Source organism: Oncorhynchus kisutch, unplaced genomic scaffold (assembly GCF_002021735.2).
Source record: "Oncorhynchus kisutch isolate 150728-3 unplaced genomic scaffold, Okis_V2 Okis01b-Okis20b_hom, whole genome shotgun sequence".
Lineage (NCBI taxonomy): Eukaryota > Metazoa > Chordata > Actinopteri > Salmoniformes > Salmonidae > Oncorhynchus > Oncorhynchus kisutch.
The window spans coordinates 13369875-13389763 of NW_022261978.1; the positions used below are offsets into that span (position 1 = coordinate 13369875).

Genomic DNA, 19889 nt, shown 5'->3' on the forward strand with positions numbered 1-19889 from the left:
AACGCGGAGTGCCTGGACACAGCCCTTAGCCGTGGCATATGGCCAATATACCAAAGACTGATCTTAAGCACGACACAACGCGGAGTGCCTGGACACAGCCCTTAGCCGTGGTATATTGGTCATATACCAAAGACTGATCTTAAGCACGACACAACGCGGAGTGCCTGGACACAGCCCTTAGCCGTGGTATATTGGTCATATACCACAACCCCTGAGGTGCCTTGTTGCTATGATAAACTGGTTACCAACGTAATTGGAGCAGTGAAAAAATCTAATGTTTTGTCACACCTGTGGTATACTGTCTGATATACTATGGCTTTCAGCCAATCAGCACTCGAACCACCCAGTTTATAATGTAGTACATTCTCTCTCTCCTCAGTGCCACCCTGTGGCCAGACGTACGCACTGCAGCCTGGAGCTCCCTCAAAGTATGTTGTCATGGTTACTGGTTAGTCTGAATACCAGGATGGATTCTGCTCGGTTCTATTCTGGGTTAGAGATTAAACCAAGACGACACAGAGACATCGTGACTGGATTAAACTCTATTTATTAACATTTACATACACCGAGAGAGAGAGAGAGAGAGAGAGAGGGAGCGCTGCTGTTATGAATCTCTGATTCGGTAGTATTGGAAATCAATGTGAATATCAGGCCAATAAAGTGTTGGGACATTGATATTGAGAGTCAGTCTTTTCAGTCAGGCAGTGGGGCTGGCTACTCTTGGGTCCTCTTTACTCCGATGGCGTATCATATAGGCTGCTGCCGACAACGCTAGGACACCATAGGTAGCCAGGACAAACTAGAGAGAGAGAGAGACAGAGAGAGAGGTTATGTCAGCAGTATAATACTCCTCTAGAGCAGCAGCTAGTGTGTGTGTGTCTGTCTGTCTGTCTGTGTGTCTGTGTGTGTCTTACGTTGCGTCTCCCCTGTAGTGTGTAGCTGTTGAAATGTCTCCTCCATCCAGTCAGGTTAACAGTGGCTGGAGCCTCCATACCAAACAACTGTCTCTGTTACACACACACACACACACACACACACACACACACACACACACAGGTGAGGACAATCTGAATGGACACATCTTGATGACATCACAGTGATTAGCTATGCGGGCTATGAGGGGATTCCATTAATCTGACCTGGGTGAAAGTTGAGGTAGAGGTGTGGTATTGGTTAAGGGTGGTTAAGGGTGTGGTATTGGTTAGAGGTGTGGTATTGGTTAGAGGTGTGGTATTGGTTAGAGGTGTGGTATTGGGTAGAGGTGTGGTATTGGTTAAGGGTGTGGTATTGGGTAGAGGTGTGGTATTGGGTAGAGGTGTGGTATTGGGTAGAGGTGTGGTATTGGTTAAGGGTGTGGTATTGGGTAGAGGTGTGGTATTGGGTAGAGGTGTGGTATTGGGTAGAGGTGTGGTATTGATTAGAGGTGTGGTATTGGGTAGAGGTGTGGTATTGGTTAAGGGTGTGGTATTGGGTAGAGGTGGTATTGGGTAAGGGTGTGGTATTGGTTAAGGGTGTGGTATTGGTTAAGGTTGTGGTATTGGTTAAGGTGGTGGTATTGGGTAGAGGTGTGGTATTGGTTAGAGGTGTGGTATTGGGTAGAGGTGTGGTATTGGTTAAGGGTGTGGTATTGGGTAGAGGTGTGGTATTGGGTAGAGGTGTGGTATTGGGTAGAGGTGTGGTATTGGGTAGAGGTGTGGTATTGGTTAAGGGTGTGGTATTGGGTAGAGGTGTGGTATTGGTTAAGGGTGTGGTATTGGGTAGAGGTGTGGTATTGGTTAAGGGTGTGGTATTGGGTAGAGGTGTGGTATTGGTTAAGGGTGTGGTATTGGGTAGAGGTGTGGTATTGGGTAGAGGTGTGGTATTGGTTAGAGGTGTGGTATTGGGTAGAGGTGTGGTATTGGTTAAGGGTGTGGTATTGGTTAAGGGTGTGGTATTGGGTAGATGTGTGGTATTGGTTAAGGGTGTGGTATTGGGTAGAGGTGTGGTATTGGGTAGAGGTGTGGTATTGGTTAAGGGTGTGGTATTGGGTAGAGGTGTGGTATTGGGTAGAGGTGTGGTATTGGTTAAGGGTGTGGTATTGGGTAGAGGTGTGGTATTGGGTAGAGGTGTGGTATTGGTTAGAGGTGTGGTATTGGTTAAGGGTGTGGTATTGGGTAGAGGTGTGGTATTGGGTAGAGGTGTGGTATTGGTTAAGGGTGTGGTATTGGTTAAGGGTGTGGTATTGGGTAGAGGTGTGGTATTGGTTAAGGGTGTGGTATTGGTTAAGGGTGTGGTATTGGTTAAGGGTGTGGTATTGGTTAAGGGTGTGGTATTGGGTAGAGGTGTGGTATTGGGTAAGGGTGTGGTATTGGTTAAGGGTGTGGTATTGGTTAAGGGTGTGGTATTGGGTAGAGGTGTGGCATTGGTTAAGGGTGTGGTATTGGGTAGAGGTGTGGTATTGGTTAAGGGTGTGGTATTGGTTAAGGGTGTGGTATTGGGTAGAGGTGTGGTATTGGTTAAGGGTGTGGTACTGGTTAAGGGCGTGGTATTGGGTAGAGGTGTGGTATTGGTTAAGGGTGTGGTATTGGGTAGAGGTGTGGTATTGGGTAGAGGTGTGGTATTGGTTAAGGGTGTGGTATTGGGTAGAGGTGTGGTATTGGTTAAGGGTGTGGTATTGGTTAAGGGTGTGGTATTGGGTAGAGGTGTGGTATTAGGTAGAGGTGTGGTATTGGGTAGAGGTGTGGTATTGGGTAGAGGTGTGGTATTGGTTAGAGGTGTGGTATTGGGTAGAGGTGTGGTATTTGGTAGAGGTGTGGTATTGGTTAGAGGTGTGGTATTGGGTAGAGGTGTGGTATTGGGTAGAGGTGTGGTATTGGTTAGAGGTGTGGTATTGGGTAGAGGTGTGGTATTGGTTAAGGGTGTGGTATTGGGTAGAGGTGTGGTATTGGCTAAGGGTGTGGTATTGGGTAGAGGTGTGGTATTGGGTAGAGGTGTGGTATTGGTTAAGGGTGTGGTATTGGGTAGAGGTGTGGTATTGGTTAAGGGTGTGGTATTGGGTAGAGGTGTGGTATTGGGTAGAGGTGTGGTATTGGGTAGAGGTGTGGTATTGGGTAGAGGTGTGGTATTGGATAGAGGTGTGGTATTGGATAAGGGTGGGGTATTGCTTAAGGGTGTGTATTGGGTAGAGGTGGGGTATTGCTTAAGGGTGTGGTATTGGGAGAGTGTGGTATTGGGTAGAGGTGTGGTATTGGGTAGAGGTGTGGTATTGGTAGAGGTGTGGTATTGGGTAGAGGTGTGGTATTGGGTAGAGGTGTGGTATTGGTTAAGGGTGTGGTATTGGGTAGAGGTGTGGTATTGGGTAGAGGTGTGGTATTGGTTAAGGGTGTGGTATTGGTTAAGGGTGTGGTATTGGGTAGAGGTGTGGTATTGGTTAAGGGTGTGGTATTGGTTAAGGGTGTGGTATTGGTTAAGGGTGTGGTATTGGTTAAGGGTGTGGTATTGGGTAGAGGTGTGGTATTGGGTAAGGGTGTGGTATTGGTTAAGGGTGTGGTATTGGTTAAGGGTGTGGTATTGGGTAGAGGTGTGGCATTGGTTAAGGGTGTGGTATTGGGTAGAGGTGTGGTATTGGTTAAGGGTGTGGTATTGGTTAAGGGTGTGGTATTGGGTAGAGGTGTGGTATTGGTTAAGGGTGTGGTACTGGTTAAGGGCGTGGTATTGGTAGAGGTGTGGTATTGGTTAAGGGTGTGGTATTGGGTAGAGGTGTGGTATTGGGTAGAGGTGTGGTATTGGTTAAGGGTGTGGTATTGGGTAGAGGTGTGGTATTGGTTAAGGGTGTGGTATTGGTTAAGGGTGTGGTATTGGGTAGAGGTGTGGTATTAGGTAGAGGTGTGGTATTGGGTAGAGGTGTGGTATTGGGTAGAGGTGTGGTATTGGGTAGAGGTGTGGTATTGGGTAGAGGTGTGGTATTGGTTAGAGGTGTGGTATTGGGTAGAGGTGTGGTATTGGGTAGAGGTGTGGTATTGGTTAGAGGTGTGGTATTGGGTAGAGGTGTGGTATTGGTTAAGGGTGTGGTATTGGGTAGAGGTGTGGTATTGGCTAAGGGTGTGGTATTGGGTAGAGGTGTGGTATTGGTTAAGGGTGTGGTATTGGGTAGAGGTGTGGTATTGGTTAAGGGTGTGGTATTGGGTAGAGGTGTGGTATTGGGTAGAGGTGTGGTATTGGGTAGAGGTGTGGTATTGGGTAGAGGTGTGGTATTGGGTAGAGGTGTGGTATTGGATAGAGGTGTGGTATTGGATAAGGGTGGGGTATTGCTTAAGGGTGTGGTATTGGGTAGAGGTGTGGTATTGGGTAGAGGTGTGGTATTGGGTAGAGGTGTGGTATTGGGTAGAGGTGTGGTATTGGGTAGAGGTGTGGTATTGGTTAAGGGTGTGGTATTGGGTAGAGGTGTGGTATTGGTTAAGGGTGTGGTATTGGTTAAGGGTGTGGTATTGGTTAAGGGTGTGGTATTGGGTAGAGGTGTGGTATTGGGTAGAGGTGTGGTATTGGGTAGAGGTGTGGTATTGGTTAAGGGTGTGGTATTGGGTGTAAAGTGCTGGTCCCGTGTTTCATGAGCTGAAATAAGAACGTCTCTGACATTTTCCATTCAAATGTGTTTATATCCCTGTTAGTGAGCATTTATCCCGAGACGACATAATCCATCCACTTGACAGCTGTGGCATATCAACAAGCTGATTAAACCGCGCGATCATTACCCAGGTGCATCTGGTGCTGGGGACAACAACAGATGTCTCAAGTTGAAGGAACGAGCAACTGGCACGATGACTACAGGAATGTCCACCGGAGAATTTGATGTTCATATTTTTTTATACAATAAAGCGCCTCCAATGTCGTTACAACCGGCATCACAACCACGCCAGGACATAGAAATTGTTGCGTTTATATTTAGCCGTTCAGTATATTTAGCCGTTTTATGGCTTGGATGTAGAAGCTGTTCATTCCAGACTTAGGGTAGAGAAGACAGTCTAGGGGGGGGGATCACTCCGTTTACCGACCTTCACCTCGGTGATCAGATGACCGAAGCTCGTGAGCGGGATCCGCGTCTTTACCGGGGAAGTTGGCATGGCTGAGGAAACGTTGTTCACAACAAGATAACATTATTGGCTGAAGGTTAGGTTCATGTCGCGTTCACAAGCCTGCTACAACACATGCAAATAACCAACAGACGTTTCAAACCAGACAACAGTTAGAATACAATCAACACAGACTCAAACCACAATATTACTCACCGTAACGGCACGGTAAGGACACACCGCTATCCGGTACACATTGTTTTCATAATGAACCTTTCTTCCGGTTTCATTTGATTGACAGTGGATGTACCCAGTCAGGGCTTAATCATTCAAAATCCCATCCAATGACAGTTAGACAAGCGGCAATGTCGGATCCCAGCATGTCTTCTCCACAACAGCCGGCAGGTGGCGCCAGAAACACTCAGTTGAACAGAAAGCCGACAATGCCGCAGCCATGTAATTCTAAAGGCCTTTATTGGCGTGGGACACATGTTTACATTCCCAAAGCAAGTTAAATAAACAGACATTAACAGTAAACATTACACACCTACTGTAATAGCCTCTCTACTGTATATAGCATCTATTGTATATAGCCTCTCTACTGGATATAGCCTCTACTGTATATAGCCTCTCTACTGGATATAGCCTCTCTACTGTATATAGCCTGTCTAATGTATATAGCCTCACTACTGTATATAGCCTCTACTGTATATAGCCTCTCTACTGTATATAGCCTCTACTGTATATAGCCCCTCTACTGTATATAACCTCTCTACTGTATATAGCCTCTACTGTATATAGCCTCTCTACTGTATATAGCCTCTACTGTATATAGCCCCTCTACTGTATATAGCCTCTCTACTGGATATAGCCTCTCTACTGTATATAGCCTCTACTGTATATAGCCCCTCTACTGTATATAGACTCTCTACTGTATATAGCCTGTCTAATGTATATAGCCTCTCTACTGTATATAGCCTCTACTGTATATAGCCTCTCTACTGTATATAGCCTCTACTGTATATAGCCTCTCTACTGTATATAGCCTCTCTACTGTATGTAGCCCTCTACTGTATATAGCCCCTCTACTGTATATAGCCTCTCTACTGTATATAGCCTCACTACTGTATGTAGCCTCTCTACTGTATATAGCCTCTCTACTGTATATAGTCTCTACTGTATATAGCCTTTCTACTGTATATAGCCTCTCTACTGTATATAGCCTCTACTGTATATAGCCTCTACTGTATATAGCCTCTCTACTGTATATAGCCTGTCTACTGTATATAGCCTCTCTACTGTATATAGCCTCTCTACTGTATATAAGCCCCTCTACTGTATATAGCCTCTCTACTGTATATAGCCTCTCTACTGTATATAGCCTGTCTACTGTATATAGCCTCTCTACTGTATATCACCTCTCTACTGTATATAGCCTCTCTACTGTATATAGCCCCTCTACTGTATATAGGCTCCCTACAGTATATAGCCTCTCTACTGTATATAGCCTGTCTACTGTATATAGCCTGTCTACTGTATATAGCCTCTCTACTGTATATCACCTCTCTACTGTATATAGCCCCTCTACTGTATATAGCCTCTCTACTGTATATAGCCTGTCTACTGTATATAGCCTGTCTACTGTATATAGCCTCTCTACTGTATATCACCTCTCTACTGTATATAGCCCCTCTACTGTATATAGCCCCTCTACTGTATATAGGCTCCCTACAGTATATAGCCTCTCTACTGTATATCACCTCTCTACTGTATATCACCTCTCTACTGTATGTAGCCTCTCTACTGTATATAGCCTCTCTACTGTATTTAGCCTCTCTACTGTATATAGCCTCTACTGTATATAACCTCTCTACTGTATATAGCCTCTACTGTATACTGCCTCTCTACTGTATATAGCCTCTCTACTGTATATAGCCTCACTACTGTATATAGTCTCTCTACTGTATATAGCCTCTCTACTGTATATAGCCTCTACTGTATATATCCTCTCTACTGTATATAGCCTCTACTGTATATAGCCTCTCCTGTATATAACCTCTACTGTATATAGCCTCTCTACTGTATATAGCCCCTCTACTGTATATAGCCTCTCTACTGTATATAGCCTCTCTACTGTATATAGCCTCTCTACTGTATATAACCTCTACTGTATATAGCCCCTCTACTGTATATAGCCCCTCTACTGTAAATAGCCCCTCTACTGTATATAGCCTCTCTACTGTATACAACATCTCTACTGTATATAGACTCTCTACTGTATATAGCCACTCTACTGTATATTCAGCATTTCACTGTAAGGTCTACTACACCTGTTGTATTCAGCATTTCACTGTAAGGTCTACTACACCTGTTGTATTCAGCATTTCACTGTCAGGTCTACTACACCTGTTGTAATCAGCATTTCACTGTAAGGTCTACTACAACCTGTTGTATTCAGCATTTCACTGTAAGGTCTACTACACCTGTTGTAATCAGCATTTCACTGTCAGGTCTACTACACCTGTTGTATTCAGCATTTCACTGTAAGGTCTACTACACCTGTTGTATTCAGCATTTCACTGTAAGGTCTACTACACCTGTTGTATTCAGCATTTCACTGTAAGGTCTACTACACCTGTTGTATTCAGCATTTCACTGTAAGGTCTACTACACCTGTTGTATTTAGCATTTCACTTTAAGGTCTACTACACCTGTTGTATTCAGCATTTCACTGTAAGGTCTACTACACCTGTTTTATTCAGCATTTCACTGTAAGGTCTACTACACCTGTTGTATTCAGCATTTCACTGTAAGGTCTACTACACCTGTTGTAGTCAGCATTTCACTGTGAGGTCTACTACACCTGTTGTATTCAGCATTTCACTGTCAGGTCTACTACACCTGTTGTAATTCAGCATTTCACTGTGAGGTCTACTACACCTGTTGTAGTCAGCATTTCACTGTGAGGTCTACTACACCTGTTGTATTCAGCATTTCACTGTCAGGTCTACTACACCTGTTGTAATTCAGCATTTCACTGTGAGGTCCACACCTGTTGTATTCAGCATTTCACTGTAAGGCCTACTACACCTGTTGTATTCAGCATTTCACTGTGAGGTCTACTACACCTGTTGTATTCAGCATTTCACTGTGAGATCTACTACACCTGTTGTATTCAGCATTTCACTGTGAGGTCCACACCTGTTGTATTCAGCATTTCACTGTGAGGTCTACTACACCTGTTGTATTCAGCATTTCACTGTGAGGTCTACTACACCTGTTGTATTCAGCATTTCACTGTGAGATCTACTACACCTGTTGTATTCAGCATTTCACTGTAAGGTCTACTACACCTGTTGTATTCAGCATTTCACTGTAAGGTCTACTACACCTGTTGTATTCAGCATTTCACTGTAAGGTCTACTACACCTGTTGTATTCAGCATTTCACTGTGAGATCTACTACACCTGTTGTATTCAGCATTTCACTGTAAGGTCTACTACACCTGTTGTATTCAGCATTTCACTGTGAGGTCTACTACACCTGTTGTATTCAGCATTTCACTGTGAGGTCTACTACACCTGTTGTATTCAGCATTTCACTGTTGAAAGGTCTACTACACCTGTTGTATTCGGCGCACGTGACAAATAAACTTTGATTTGATAATATGATCCAAGGACATGTTTTCCTAGTGGTTTATCTCCTTGATGGTTCAGATCTGGAGAGAGGCTGGGCTGAGCCTAGATGTCTACCTACCAGGATCCACATCACTCCCTTAGAGCTCTGTGACTTTACCCTGCTATTCTACCAGGATCCACATCACTCCCTTAGAGCTCTGTGACTTTACCCTGCTATTCTACCAGGATCCACATCACTCCCTTAGAGCTCTGTGACTTACCCTGCTATTCTAACCAGGATCCACATCACTCCCTTAGAGCTCTGTGACTTTACACTCCTATTCCACAGTTCTACATTCTGGTGTTCTATCTATTCTACATTCTGGTGTTCTATCTATTCTACCGTTCTATATTCTGGTGTTCTATCTATTCTACAGTTCTATATTCTGGTGTTCTATCTATTCTACTGTTCTATATTCTGGTGTTCTATCTATTCTACTGTTCTATATTCTGGTGTTCTATCTATTCTATTGTTCTATCTATTCTACTGTTCTATATTCTGGTGTTCTATCTATTCTACTGTTCTATATTCTGGTGTTCTATCTATTCTACTGTTCTATATTCTGGTGTTCTATCTATTCTACTGTTCTATATTCAGGTGTTCTATCTATTCTACTGTTCTATCTATTCTACTGTTCTATTCCATCATCCTCTACATTCTAGAGTTCCACCCACGTCCTTCTCTTTCTCACTGGCTGAGTGGCTGGTCAGGTGATCTTCAACAAGTGTCCACTTGTTTATCTCTCTGGGGATGTTTTAGACCTACAATAACATTCACTAACATACAATAACATTCAATAACACACCCCTTCTCTCTTGTCAATATCTCTGTCTCTCTCATGACCTAGGCTACACCCTACTGTTCACCGAAATGTTTGCGACAAAAACAGTCCCTCTGTCTCTTCCTACACACTCACCGTGTACGGTGGAATTCGGAGTAGATAAGGGGGAGGGGCCTTCATTGCCCCCTATCTCACGGTTCCAGCGCAACACTCTTCCTGCAGACAACATACACACTGCACGAGGCGCTTCGCTCACACACCAGCAGCACGTCGCCACAGCTGTAGCAGCGCTGCTCAGTCTCCGGGGGCTGTGGGAGATCCGAGCGAACAGGGAAGCAGGGCCCACGGGGAGTCGGGGACCCAGCAGTGTGAGGCTTGGCAGGAGTCAGGACATTCACACCGAGCGAACACCGGGGGGAAGCCGACACTGAGAGAGGAAGACGGGAGGGAGGCACCTTCTGAAAAAGACACACAACTCTCTCTTTCCTCCTCATTTCAAAACACTTCCGCGTTAAAATGGCTGACCGCGAGCAGGGCAGCAGCGACGGAGAGAGCTCGAGCACCGGGGGCTCCGAGCGGCGGGAGAGCGGGGCCGCGAGGGGCTTCGCGCGCCAAGGAGCTCTGCGCCAGAAGAACGTGCACGAGGTCAAGGACCACAAGTTCATCGCGCGCTTCTTCAAGCAGCCCACGTTCTGCAGCCACTGCACGGACTTCATCTGGTTAGTGTGCGTGCGTGGGGGATGTGCGTGTGTGTGTGTGCGGCGCGCAGGGTACAGGTGATTCACTTGCTGCTGAATGACTTTAGAGACAGAGAGACGCATGAATTGCTAACAAGAGATATAAACCCACAGCCTTTAGACACAGCCTCCAACAACCGAATGGAACATGGTTGTATAACCATTCATCCGCCATTGTTAGTGTCCTATGTGTGGTCAGACCCACCAGAGACAGATACTCAGTCTATCGACCATTCTACCGCATCACACACACTGACTCCAGGTGGTTGGTGTGTGTGTGTGTGTGTGTCGGTGTGACACCATTCAAGGATGTTATGATCTGATTTATCTTCAGCTCATTAAGTAGAAACTGAATGGGGGGGGGCTGGTCAGGTAGACTGGTGGTTAGAGAGGGGGGGTCAGCAGGTAGACTGGTGGGTTAGAGGGGGTCAGGTAGATTGGTGGTTAGAGGGGGTCAGGTAGACTGGTGGTTAGAGGGGGTCAGGTAGACTGGTGGTTAGTGGGGGTCAGGTAGAACTGGTGGTTAGAGGGGGTCAGGTAGACTGGTGGTTAGAGGGGGTCAGGTAGACTGGTGTTAGAGGGGGGGGTCAGGTAGACTGGTGGTTAGAGGGAGGGGGGTCAGGTAGACTGGTGGTTAGAGGGGGTCAGGTAGACTGGTGGTTAGAGGGGGGGGTCAGGTAGATTGGTGGTTAGAGGGGGTCGGGTAGACTGGTGGTTAGAGGGGGGAGGGGGCTCAGGTGGACTGGTGGTTAGAGTGGGTCAGGTAGACTGGTGGTTAGAGGGGGTCAGGTAGACTGCTGGTTAGAGGGGGGGGGGGTCAGGTAGACTGGTGGTTAGAGGGAGGGTCAGGTAGACTGGTGGTTAGAGGGAGGGGGGTCAGGTAGACTGGTGGTTAGAAGGGGGGGGGGTCAGGTAGACTGGTGGTTAGAGGGGGGCGTCAGGTAGATTGGTGGTTAGAGGGGTTCAGGTAGACTGGTGGTTAGAGGGGGGGGGGTCAGGTAGACTGGTGGTTAGAGGGGGTCAGGTAGACTGGTGGTTAGAGGGGGTCAGGTAGATTGGTGGTTAGAGGGGAGGGGGGGTCAGGTAGACTGGTGGTTAGAGGGGGTCAGGTAGACTGGTGGTTAGAGGGGGAGGGTCAGGTAGACTGGTGGTTAGAGGGGGTCAGGTAGACTGGTGGTTAGAGGGGGGGTCAGGTGGACTGGTGGTTAGAGGGGGTCAGGTAGACTGGTGGTTAGAGGGGAGGGGGGGTCAGGTAGATTAGTGGTTAGAGGGGTTCAGGTAGACTGGTGGTTAGAGGGGGGGGATCAGGTAGACTGGTGGTTAGAGGGGGTCAGGTTGAATGGTGGTTAGAGGGGAGGGGGGGTCAGGTGGATTGGTGGTTAGAGGGGGTCAGGTAGACTGGTGGTTAGAGGGGGTCAGGTAGACTGGTGGTTAGAGGGGGTCAGGTAGACTGGTGGTTAGAGGAGGTCAGGTGGACTGGTGGTTAGAGGGGGTCAGGTGGACTGGTGGTTAGAGGGGGGGGTCAGGTAGACTGGTGGTTAGAGGGGGTCAGGTAGATTGGTGGTTAGAGGGGGTCAGGTGGACTGGTGGTTAGAGGGGGGGTCAGGTAGATTGGTGGTTAGAGGGGGTCAGGTAGACTGGTGGTTAGAGGGGGTCAGGTAGACTGGTGGTTAGAGGGGGTCAGGTAGATTGGTGGTTAGAGGGGGTCAGGTGGACTGGTGGTTAGAGGGGGGATCAGGTAGATTGGTGGTTAGAGGGGGTCAGGTAGACTGGTGGTTAGAGGGGGGTCAGGTAGACTGGTGGTTAGAGGGGGTCAGGTAGACTGGTGGTTAGAGGGGGTCAGGTGGACTGGTGGTTAGAGGGGGTCAGGTAGACTGGTGGTTAGAGGGGGGGGGGTTCAGGTAGACTGGTGGTTAGAGGGGGTGGGGGGGGTCAGGTAGACTGGTGGTTAGAGGGAGGGGGGGGGTCAGGTAGACTGGTGGTTAGAGGGGGGTCGGGAAGACTGGTGGTTAGAGGGGGGGGGGGTCAGGTAGATTGGTGGTTAGAGGGGGTCAGGTTGACTGGTGGTTAGAGGGGGTCAGGTAGACTGGTGGTTAAGGGGGTCAGGTAGATTGGTGGTTAGAGGGGGTCAGGTGGACTGGTGGTTAGAGGGGGGATCAGGTAGATTGGTGGTTAGAGGGGTCAGGTAGACTGGTGGTTAGAGGGGGTCAGGTAGACTGGTGGTTAGAGGGGGTCAGGTAGACTGGTGGTTAGAGGGGGTCAGGTGGACTGGTGGTTAGAGGGGGTCAGGTAGACTGGTGGTTAGAGGGGGGGGGGGTTCAGGTAGACTGGTGGTTAGAGGGGGTGGGGGGGGGTCAGGTAGACTGGTGGTTAGAGGGAGGGGTGGTCAGGTAGACTGGTGGTTAGAGGGGGTCGGGAAGACTGGTGGTTAGAGGGGGGGGGGTCAGGTAGATTGGTGGTTAGAGGGGTTCAGGTAGACTGGTGGTTAGGATAGGGGGGGGATCAGGTAGACTGGGTGGTAGAGGGGGTCAGGTAGAACTGGTGGTTAGAGGGGGTCAGGTAGATTGGTGGTTAGAGGGGATGGGGGGTCAGGTAGACTGGTGGTTAGAGGGGGAGGGTCCAGGTAGACTGGTGGTTAGAGGGGGTCAGGTAAACTGGTGGTTAGAGAGGGGGAGGGTCAGGTAGACTGGTGGTTTAGAGGGGGTCAGGTAGACGGTGGTTGTGTTAGAGGGGGGGGGGGGTCCAGGGTGGACTGGTGGTTAGAGGGGGTCAGTTCAGACTGGTGGTTAGAGGGGAGGGGGGGGGGTCAGGTAGAGTTGGTGGTGGAGGGGGGGGTCAGAGTGGACTGGTGGTTAGAGGGGGGGGTCAGGTAGACTGGTGGTTAGAGGGGGGGGGGGTCAGAGTAGCCTAGTGGTAGAGGGGGGGGGTCAGGTGAATGGTGGTTAGAGAGGGGGGGTCAGGTAGACTGGTGGTTAGAGGGGAGGGGGGGTCCAGGTAGATTGGTGGTTAGAGGGGGTCAGGTAGACTAGTGGTTAGAGGGGGTCAGGTAGATTGGTGGTTGGAGGAGGGGGTCAGATGGACTGGTGGTTAGAGGGGGTCAGGTAACTGGTGGTTAGAGGGGGGGGTCAGGTAGCATACTGGTTAGAGGGGGGGGGTCAGGTTAATTGGTGGTTAGAGGGGGTCAGGTAGACTGGTGGTTAGAGGGGGTCAGGTAGACTGGTGGTTAGAGGGGAGGGGGGGGTCAAGGTAGATTGGTGGTTAGAGGGGGTCAGGTAGACTGGTGGTTAGAGGGGGTCAGGTAGACTGGTGGTTAGAGGGGGGGTCAGGCAGACTGGTGGTTAGAGGGGGATCAGGTAGACTGGTGGTTAGAGGGGGAGTCAGGTAGACTGGTGGTTAGAGGGAGTCGGGTAGACTGGTGGTTAGAGGGGGTCAGGTAGACTGGTGGTTAGAGGGGGGGGGGGTCAGGTAGATTGGTGGTTAGAGGGAGGGGGGGTCAGGTAGACTGGTGGTTAGAGGGGGTCAGGTAGACTGTTGGTTAGAGGGGGGTCAGGTAGATTGGTGGTTAGAGGGGTTCAGGTAGACTGGTGGTTAGAGGGGGGGATCAGGTAGACTGGTGGTTAGAGGGGGTCAGGTAGACTGGTGGTTAGAGGGGGTCAGGTAGATTGGTGGTTAGAGGGGATGGGGGGTCAGGTAGACTGGTGGTTAGAGGGGGGGGTCAGGTAGCCTAGTGGTTAGAGGGGGTCAGGTAGACTGATGGTTAGAGGGGGTCAGGTAGACTGATGGTTATAGGGGGTCAGGTGGACTGGTGGTTAGAGGGGAGGGGGGGTCAGGTAGACTGGTGGTTAGAGGGGGTCAGGTAGACTGGTGGTTAGAGGGGGAGGGTCAGGTAGACTGGTGGTTAGAGGGGGTCAGGTAGACTGGTGGTTAGAGGGGGTAGTCAGGTGGACTGGTGGTTAGAGGGGGTCAGGTAGACTGGTGGTGGTGGTTAGAGGGAGGGGGGGTCAGGTAGATTAGTGGTTAGAGGGGTTCAGGTAGACTGGTGGTTAGAGGGGGGGATCAGGTAGACTGGTGGTTAGAGGGGGTCAGGTAGAATGGTGGTTAGAGGGGAGGGGGGGTCAGGTGGATTGGTGGTTAGAGGGGGTCAGGTAGACTGGTGGTTAGAGGGGGTCAGGTAGACTGGTGTTAGAGGGGGTCAGGGTATACTGGTGGTTAGAGGAGGTCAGGTGGACTGGTGGTTAGAAGGGGGTCAGGTAGATTGGTGGTTAAGGTTGTCAGGTAGACTGGTGGTTAGAGGGGGGTCAGGTGGACTGGTGGTTAGAGGGGGGGGGGGTCAGGTAGATTGGTGGTTAGAGGGGGTCAGGTAGACTGGTGGTTAGAGGGGGTCCCATGTAGACTGGTGGTTAGAGGGGGTCAGGTATATGGTGGTTAGAGGGGGTCAGGTGGACTGGTGGTTAGAGGGGGTCAGGTGGACTGGTGGTTAGAGGGGGGGTCAGGTAGATTGGTGGTTAGAGGGGGTCAGGTAGACTGGTGGTTAGAGGGGGTCGGGTAGACTGGTGATTAGAGGGGGTCAGGTAGACAGGTGGTTAGAGGGCGTCAGGTGGACTGGTGGTTAGAGGGGGGGTTCAAGTAGACTGGTGGTTAGAGGGGAGGGGGGGTCAGGTAGATTAGTGGTTAGAGGGGTTCAGGTAGACTGGTGGTTAGAGGGGGTCAGGTAGACTGGTGGTTAGAGGGTTCAGGTAGATTGGTGGTTGGAGGGGGGGGTCAGGTGGGACTGGTGGTTAGAGGGGGGGGTCAGGTAGATTGGTGGTTAGAGGGGATCAGGTAGACTGGTGGTTAGAGGGGGTCAGGTAGACTGGTGGTTAGAGGGGGTCAGGTGGACTGGTGGTTAGAGGGGGTCAGGTGGACTGGTGGTTAGAGGGGGGGGGTCAGGTCGACTGGTGGTTAGAGGGGGGTCAGGTAGACTGGTGGTTAGAGGGGGTCAGGTAGACTGGTGGTTAGAGGGGGTCAGGTGGACTGGTGGTTAGAGGGGGGTCAAGTAGACTGGTGTTTAGAGTGGGTCAGGTAGACGGGTGGTTAGAGGGGGTCAGGTAAACTGGTGGTTAGAGGGGTCAGGTAAACTGGTGGTTAGAGGGGTCAGGTAGATTGGTGGTGGAGGGGTGGGTCAGATGGACTGGTGGTTAGAGGGGGGGGGGGTCAGGTAGACTGGTGGTTAGAGGGGGGATCAGGTAGATTGGTGGTTGGAGGGGGGGGTCAGGTGGACTGGTGGTTAGAGGGGGGGGTCAGGTAGACTGGTGGTTAGAGGGGGGGGTCAGGTAGAGCTTCTACACCTGCATTGATTGCTGTTTGGGATTTTAGGCTGGGTTTCTGTACAGCACTTTGAGATATCAGCTGATGTACGAAGGGCTATATAAATACATTTGATTTGATTTGAGGTAGCCCAGTGGTTAGAGGGGGGGGGGTCAGGTAGACTGGTGGTTAGAGGGGGTCAGGTGGACTGGTGGTTAGAGGGGGCGGTCAAGTAGACTGGTGGTTAGAGTGGGGGGTCAGTTAGACTGGTGGTTAGAGGGGGTCAAGGTAGACTGGTGGTTAGAGGGGGTCAGGTACACTGGTGGTTAGAGGGGGTCAGGTAGATTGGTGGTTGGAGGGGGGTCAGGTGGACTGGAGGTTAGAGGGGGGGGTCAGGTCGACTGGTGGTTAGAGGGGGGGTCAGGTAGCCTGGTTGTTAGAGAGGGGGGGTCAGGTAGCCAAGTGGTTAGGGGGGGGGGGGGGTCAGGTAGGGCCTAGTGGCTAGAGAGGGGGGTCAGGTAGACTGATGGTTAGAGGGGGGGGGGGGGGGGGGTCAGGTGGACTGGTGGTTAGAGGGGGTCAGGTAGACTGGTGGTTAGAGGGGTCAGGTTGACTGGTGGTTAGAGGGGGTCAGGTAGACTGGTGGTTAGAGGGGGGGATCAGGTAGACTGGTGGTTAGAGGGGGGAGTCAGGTAGACTGGTGGTTAGAGGGAGTCAGGTAGACTGGTGGTTAGAGGGGGTCAGGTAGACTGGTAGTTAGAGGGAGGGGGTCAGGTAGATTGGTGGTTAGAGGGAGGGGGGTCAGTAGACTGGTGGTTAGAGGGGGGTCAGGTAGACTGGTGGTTAGAGGGGGGGTCAGGTAGATTGGTGGTTAGAGGGGTTCAGGTAGACTGGTGGTTAGAGGGGGGGATCAGGTAGACTGGTGGTTAGAGGGGGTCAGGTAGACTGGTGGTTAGAGGGGGTCAGGTATATTGGTGGTTAGAGGGGATGGGGGGTCAGGTAGACTGGTGGTTAGAGGGGGAGGGTCAGGTAGACTGGTGGTTAGAGGGGGTCAGGTAAACTGGTGGTTAGAGGGGGAGGGTCAGGTAGACTGGTGGTTAGAGGGGGTCAGGTAGACTGGTGGTTAGAGGGGGGGTCAGGTGGACTGGTGGTTAGAGGGGTTCAGGTAGACTGGTGGTTAGAGGGGGTCAGGTAGACTGGTGGTTAGAGGGGGTCAGGTAGATTGGTGGTTGGAGGGGGAGGTCAGGTGGACTGGTGGTTAGAGGGGGGGGTCAGGTAGATTGGTGGTTAGAGGGGGTCAGGTAGACTGGTGGTTAGAGGGGGTCAGGTGGACTGGTGGTTAGAGGGGGGATCAAGTAGACTGGTGGTTAGAGGGGGGGGTCAGGTAGATGGTGGTTAGAGGGGGTCAGGTAAACTGGTGGTTAGAGGAGGTCAGGTAGATTGGTGGTTGGGGGGGGGGGTCGGGTGGACTGGTGGTTAGAGGGGGGAGGGTAAGGTAGACTGGTGGTTAGAGGGGGGGGTCAGGTAGCCTAGTGGTTAGAGGGGGTCAGGTAGACTGATGGTTAGAGGGGGTCAGGTAGACTGATGGTTATAGGCGGTCAGGTAGACTGGTGGTTAGAGGGGAGGGGGGTTCAGGTAGACTGGTGGTTAGAGGGGTCAGGTAGACTGGTGGTTAGAGGGGGAGGGTCAGGTAGACTGGTGGTTAGAGGGTAGTCAGGTGGACTGGTGGTTAGAGGGGGTCAGGTAGACTGGTGGTTAGAGGGGAGGGGGGGTCAGGTAGATTAGTGGTTAGAGGGGTTCAGGTAGACTGGTGGTTAGAGGGGGGGGGATCAGGTAGACTGGTGGTTAGAGGGGGTCAGGTAGAATGGTGGTTAGAGGGGAGGGGGGGTCAGGTGGATTGGTGGTTAGAGGGGGTCAGGTAGACTGGTGGTTAGAGGGGGTCAGGTAGACTGGTGGTTAGAGGGGTCAGGTAGACTGGTGGTTAGAGGAGGTCAGGTGGACTGGTGGTTAGAGGGGGTCAGGTGGACTGGTGGTTAGAGGGAGGGGTCAGGTAGATTGGTGGTTAGAGGGGTCAGGTGGACTGGTGGTTAGAGGGGGGGTCAGGTAGATTGGTGGTGGTTAGAGGTGTCAGGTAGACTGGTGGTTAGAGGGGTCAGGTAGACTGGTGGTTAGAGGGGGTCAGGTAGACTGGTGGTTAGAGGGGGTCAGGTGGACTTGTGGTTAGAGGGGGTCAGGTAGACTGGTGATTAGAGGGGGGGGTCAAGAAGACTGGTGGTTAGAGGGGGTCAGGTAGACTGGTGGTTAGAGGGGGTCAGGTAGATTGGTGGTTGGAGGGGGGGGGTCGGTGGACTTGGTGGTTAGAGGGGGGGGGGGGTCAGGTAGACTGGTGGTTAGAGGGGGGGGGTCAGGTAGCCTAGTGGTTAGAGGGGGTCAGGTAGACTGATGGTTAGAGGGGTCAGGTAGACTGATGGTTATAGGGGGTCAGGTAGACTGGTGGTTAGAGGGAGGGGGGGGGGGTCAGGTAGACTGGTGGTTAGAGGGGGTCAGGTAGACTGGTGGTTAGAGGGGTCAGGTAGACTGGTGGTTAGAGGAGGTCAGGTGGACTGGTGGTTAGAGGGGTCAGGTAGATTGGTGGTTAGAGGTTGTCAGGTAGACTGGTGGTTAGAGGGGGTCAGGTGGACTGGTGGTTAGAGGGGGGATCAGGTAGATTGGTGGTTAGAGGGGGTCAGGTGGGCTGGTGGTTAGAGGGGGGGGGTCAGGTAGATTGGTGGTTAGAGGGGGTCAGGTAGACTGGTGGTTAGAGGGGGTCAGGTAGACTGGTGGTTAGAGGGGTCAGGTAGACTGGTGTTAGGGGGGTCAGGTGGACTGGTGGTTAGAGGGGGTCAGGTGACTGGTGGTTAGAGGGGGGGGGGGCAGGGGATTGGTGGTAGAGGGGGTCAGGTAGATGGTGGTTAGAGGGGTCGGGTAGACTGGTGATTAGAGGGGGTAGGTAGACAGGTGGTTAGAGGGCGTCAGGTGGACTTGGTGGTTAGAGGGGGGTCAAGTAGACTGGTGGTTAGAGGGGGTCAGGAGCTGGTGGTTAGAGGGGAGGGGGGGTCAGGTAGATTAGTGGTTAGAGGGGTTCAGGTAGACTGGTGGTTAGAGGGGTCAGGTAGACTGGTGGTTAGAGGGGTTCAGGTAGATTGGTGGTTGGAGGGGGGGGTCAGGTGGACTGGTGGTTAGAGGGGGGGTCAGGTAGATGGTGGTTAGAGGGGGTCAGGTAGACTGGTGGTTAGAGGGGGTCAGGTGGATGGTGGTTAGATGGGGGGGTCAGGTCGAATGGTGGTAGAGGGGGGGTCAGGTAGACTGTGGTTAGAGGGGGTCAGGTAGACTGGTGGTTAGAGGGGGTCAGGTGGAATGGTGGTTAGAGGGGGGGTCAAGTAGACTGGTGTTTAGAGTGGGTCAGGTAGACGGGTGGTTAGAAGGGGTCAGGTAAACTGATGGTTAGAGGGGGGTCAGGTAAACTGGTGGTTAGAGGGGGTCAGGTAGATTGGTGGTTGGAGGGGTGGGTCAGATGGACTGGTGGTTAGAGGGGGGGGGGGTCAGGTAGACTGGTGGTTAGAGGGGGGATCAGGTAGATTGGTGGTTGGAGGGGGGGGTCAGGTGGATGGTGGTTAGGGGGGGGGGGTCAGGTAGACTGGTGGTAGCGGGGGGGTTCAGGTAGAGCTTCTACACCTGCATGATTGCTGTTTGGGATTTAGGCTGGGGTTCTGTACAGCACTTTGAGATATCAGCTGATGTACGAAGGGCTATATCAATACATTTGATTTGATTTGAGGTAGCCTAGTGGTTTAGAGGGGGGGGGGGGGGTCAGGTAGACTGTGGTTAGAAGGGGGTCAGGTGACTGGTGGTAGAGGGGGGGGGTCAAGTAGACTGGTGGTTTTAGAGTGGGGGGGTCAGTTAGATGGTGGTTTAGAGGGGGTCAGGTAGACTGGTGGTTTAGAGGGGGTCAGGTACACTGGTGGTTAGAGGGGGGCAGGTAGATTGGTGGTTGGAGGGGGGGTCAGGTGGACTGGAGGTTAGTTAGGGGGGGGGTCAGGTCGACTGGTGGTTAGAGGGGGGGTCAGGTAGGTAGCCTGGTTGTTAGAGAGGGGGGGTCAGGTAGCCAAGAGGTTAGAGGGGGGGGGGGGGGGTTCAGGTAGCCTAGTGGCTAGAAGGGGGGGTCAGGTAGAGACTGATGGTTAGAGGGGGGGGGGGGGGGGGGGCAGGTGGACTGGTGGTTAGAGGGGGTCAGGTATAGACTGGTGGTTAGAGGGGGTCAGGTAGTAGACTGGTGGTTAGAGGGGTCAGGTAGACTGGTGGTTAGAGGGGGTCAGGTAG

At 51.4% G+C, this 19889-nt stretch overlaps 1 long non-coding RNA gene across 1 annotated transcript; it reads right to left on the bottom strand.

The window, feature by feature from the left end:
• Window positions 1–527: 527 nt before the first annotated feature.
• Window positions 528–5384, bottom strand: LOC109886004 (uncharacterized). Its single transcript, XR_002254656.2, has 4 exons — window positions 5265–5384; window positions 5031–5101; window positions 915–1007; window positions 528–799 (listed from the first exon to the last, which is right to left on the bottom strand). It is a non-coding gene; the product is annotated as an uncharacterized LOC109886004 (long non-coding RNA).
• Window positions 5385–19889: the final 14505 nt, after the last annotated feature.